Raw genomic sequence first — 4,668 nt, 5'->3', positions numbered from 1 at the left:
GTGTCTACACTGATTGTCAAAAAATGTGGAGAGACAAATGCTGGAAGGGTTTGTCTCAGAGGTGTGGTAGGAGGGAACCCACAGAGTGCTACCAACCCCTGAATTTTCTTTATCTGACACAAGCACTGTGATCACAGAGCCACTGAATATTCATGGTATTTGCTAGCTCTTGCAATTTTTTTAGAGGTCATGGTACTATTCTCCCTTAGAAAGGAACAACTGCTGAGAAAAAAAACTTTCCCATAATTGAGAATTGTTGTCTGATGAGCCAGGCTGCTGCTTATTGTTGTCTGACTCCTGTTGTATCCAGGGAAACTGCCTTTTCTCTTCTTTGCTAATACATAGCAAGTATAGTGATACTAGATGTTGACACTAATTTCTCCTTAGTGACTGTGACTCCACTTTAAATTTTAGCTGCCAGCCTACAAGAGGATTATTTTTCTCTATTTCTCTTTCTTTGTGTCTTTTACTGTTTGCTTTCTATTTGTATGTATTTTTCTTCTTGAATCCATGGTTGAGTATGGTAGATGTCCTTGCCTTTTCCTATGGAAAAATCCAGAAAATGCTGGATGACCTATGAGGATTTACAAAGGTAAATCTGGGCAATGCTTAGCAGACAAAACCCAGCAAACAGCATTGATGTTGATGCCATTTATTTTGACATGGCCCTTACTCTTTCTCTGTGACATCAGTGCACCAACAAACACAATTTTTCCTTCAGAATGTATACAAAATAAATATTTTTACTGAGGGAAGTATTCTACTTTCAATTCACATGTCCTCCAGAATCAGTGGAATAGGAGTTACTCCCCATTGACTTGGGAAATACCTTGGAAATTGGTTTTTTAATGCTTTCCTGTGAGTAACAGGTTTCTATGACTGCATTGTTTCTGTCTGTCAGGCTTTTGTTGGCTGACGTGCTTAATATGGCAGAGATGTGGAAATCTCAAAACAGACACATTCCTGGGTATTCCGTGAAAATGCCGAGTGGATGGAAAGGACCCAAATCAGTGCCTGAGCTGAAAGCTTTAGATAAATTGAGATGGATCCAGGCTCAGCTGTCACATGCCTTGACTGACCTGTGTTAACTGTGTGGATCTCAGCCATCTCGGTCTCTTTATGGAGATGTTGCAGGGCTGGTGGGTAATAGAGGTGTGACTCTGGAGAGGTTTTGGGGGCAAAAGGGCAGCCAGCAGCGGGACCCTTCTGCTGCTTATGGAAACAGTAATTTTTGAACAGACATGGAAATAGCTTTGCAGTGTATTGTAAAGTCTTGTCACATTGTTAATGCTTTGCTGCCCATTTGTTCAGTTTTGGGTTTTTTTTTCCATTGTTTTCCCCTGCCTTACACTCCAGTTCTTGTTTAAACCTGCAAATATTGTTTCTCCCTTCTTCACCTTAAACAGTCTTGAAGCCAGATGAGATAATGTGGAAAGCAAACTCCTTTCAAATAACCTGTGAAGGTGTATCTGGAAAGGATCAGTGGCTATAGCTGGCTAGTGTCACAGCACAGCTGATGTCAAGCAGAGAGGATAGCAACTGTATTTAATCATGGATGTGAACACTTATTTAGACAGGTGTTCCAGATTTTTAGGTGACATTAACCTGTGTTAAAAGTACCTATATATATATGCATAAAATGTATGTTAACAAAGAGGACACATGACCTATGTCAACAGGGTCCAAAAGAAGGGAAAAAAAAAAAGGAAAATATATATGGGGGGGCTTTTCTTAATGCCCTGCCTGTAAATACTTCTTTTATGTTCCTCGCTAAAGTAACAAGTAGGTGACTGTCATAAATACTAGCAATGCAAATGCAAACACATTTTGGAAAGGATCTTGGATACACAGAGGTTTAATTCACTTTGGACTGAAAAAAAGCAGTTCAGAATTTGGGACCCTCTCTTCTTCAAACAGATGTTTGGTGTATGCGAACGCCCTACCAAGCACTGACACATGCTCACCTGTATGTTACTTGTCTGTGCTCCCACTACAGTCCAAGGAGAGCTAATCAATACAGCTTTTGGGACTAATCAAGAGGGGTGGTTATGTGTTTCATTCTATACCAAATAGTTGGGGCCCCAATTCTGTTGTTGCAATATATGTACCTTATACTGCTTGAACCAATCCTGAGAATCTGAGGCACCAGCGTGGACCTTATAGATGTGAGATGACTGACTTGAGACAACTGGATTGCATCCCTACAGCTGCTTGCTGAACTGTTCTTCTGCTGCCCTTGGCTACACTGATTAGATTTCCACTAATACCAAGTGTGGCCACTTCTGCAGGTTTCTACATTGCAATGTCTGAATCTGGAGCTGATTCCTACTTTCAAATCACAGCACCCTAATTAAGCACCAAAGGCTTAATTAATTTACTCCAGAGTCATGTAAGCTTTATGACTACAGAAGAAGTTCTCAAATTAGTGGGTCTCAAAGCCAACACTTCAAACAATACCTATGTAGCACTCAAATATTTCTAGAAATGAAGTAATATGAAGATCTGCTGAGAGCCAGTAAGCTTCACATGTGAGCACTCAGAGGCTCTGCCAGTAAGAGCCAAATTTAAGAGCTGTTAGATGGATCAGTTCTGCACATAAAATAGTTTGCACTTAAGCACTATTTTGATGGTTTCTGTGGAATTGACTTTGGTTAATTACCATTTCTCTGCCATACGCTTCTGCTGTTGCTGTGTATACCCGTTCTCTGACATTAGCTCACTCATTTCCATCTCATTTTTCTTACAACCATAGAATTTGCTTCCTGCTTTGTTATCCTGGAGATGCTCTACATAACATAGCTGCCTTAAGCCATTTCAGCTAAGATTAAAACGTTATGCTATAGCAAACTGTCAGAGTGAGAATGAAAGGAATGAGTTTTTAATGGCAAGCATTAAAAACTCCCACAAGAATATACAAGGCTTACTTGTGGGGATATGAGATAGTACTAAAGTATCAATGCTGGCTTTGGGATTTAAAAAATTTCTAGTCTTTTTTACTCACAAAGGATAAAATTGAGACCTGGGCAGCACTTAAACCTGGTCTTTGTGTACATGCTATGAAATCCTGTCACTGGCAAAGTCAATGGGCACATTACCACTTATTTTTAAAGAAAACATGACAGCACCCTACTGCCATGGCCTTTATGTAATGTACTTCCTAGGAGGCTTTGTGTTTTCTAATTCTTCAAAAGGCACTTCTGGCATGAACTGCTTGTAACAGGGCCACCAGCAAGGCAAAGAGCTGCCTTACAAAGAAATCAAAGTACATGGAGACTCCCAGCATCTGGAACCAAAGAAAATCAGCAAAAGCCAGTGGCAGTCTTCAGAAGGTTTAGCAGGTGAGACATATTTAAGGGACACTTGTAAAGATTGATTTGTTCAGTATTTTCACCCTTTTCCTTTTATCTCTAATGCTTTTCTATCTTGCATGGGATGGAGAGAAAGAATAACTGGCACATCTCTGTATGGGAAGTAGATGTTCATTATTAAAATTGTCAGACTGACAATCAAAGTCTGGATGCCTCCATGCTTTTTTGTTTGGTTTTTTTTACATTGCTGCTTGGTGGGTGAGATACTTAAATAATTGGCTGTACAATCCAAGTGTTGGAATATGTTACTTTCAGAGAAAAGCCCTTTTAAGTAAGCTAGACAAAGGTCAAGGAGCCTAATATCACTAGATGCTTTTGAAAACAAAGACCTTTACCCTTTAGGAAAAATGTCTGAAAACAACTGGTAGGAATGGAGACCAGTGGTCCTGACATGTGAGGAACCTGGTGCTTCCATCCCTTTTGCGCTCAGTGGGACCAGTTAGAAAGCAAGGGCAAGAAGAGACGTGGTGTAGTTTTATTCCTTTAGCAGCTGCTGTATGAAGCCTGTCCTCTACCTCCATAGGAGAGACAGAGATGCTGGGGAACCTGAGGTAATCTCAGGGCAGCTGCTCCCTCTGCAGGAAAAAGGCTGGAGGGATCCAGTCCTCAGGGCTGGGTGAGAAACAGTGCAGCATGCACCGAAACACGAGTGAACATGGGGGGACATAGCGCCGAGTGACGAGTGACGATGACATGACCAAATGTTTTACATGCAGGTTGTCCATGCAACCTCAGAATTTGCTGGAGGTGAGGTCTGAAGCCTCTGTGAACAGCAAGTCTGTCTGAAGGGGCAGCAAGCAGAGACAGCTGTATTCAAAAAGCATCCTAACACAGATTATTAAGTGCTGCTCTGCTCCTTTCTGCTTAGCCCAACCACACAGGTCCCTGAAGTCTGCTGAATGGTATTTTATCTGTCTGGGAAAGATTTTCTTAGAGCATTTCAAGTGTTGATGACTTTGGCTGTTAAGTCAGGGTGATCTGTGTTTTACTGAACTCAGGCATCATGTCTGGCTCTTAATCTCTGAATGTGGTCTCATGCCTTCCACCCCAATCTGCTAAAAATAATTCAGAGTTGGCCCAGTCCAGCAATTTTAAATCAGTTGTTGGACATAAGCATTTTTCTCTCTTTTATAGAGATTGTCTAGGCAGAAGTCTGTGCTTTTTATATTGTCTATGTAAAAATAATTAATGGGTGTTTTATGGTCCATTTGATACTAAAATTATATTTATTATAGAATTTTAATTTTACACCATGGAACAAAAGCTTTGCATCTCCTCAGTTTTGTAAATAAACATTTTA

Source organism: Vidua macroura, chromosome 2 (assembly GCF_024509145.1).
Source record: "Vidua macroura isolate BioBank_ID:100142 chromosome 2, ASM2450914v1, whole genome shotgun sequence".
Classification (NCBI taxonomy): domain Eukaryota; kingdom Metazoa; phylum Chordata; class Aves; order Passeriformes; family Viduidae; genus Vidua; species Vidua macroura.
Note: the sequence above shows the minus strand (reverse complement) of the source record.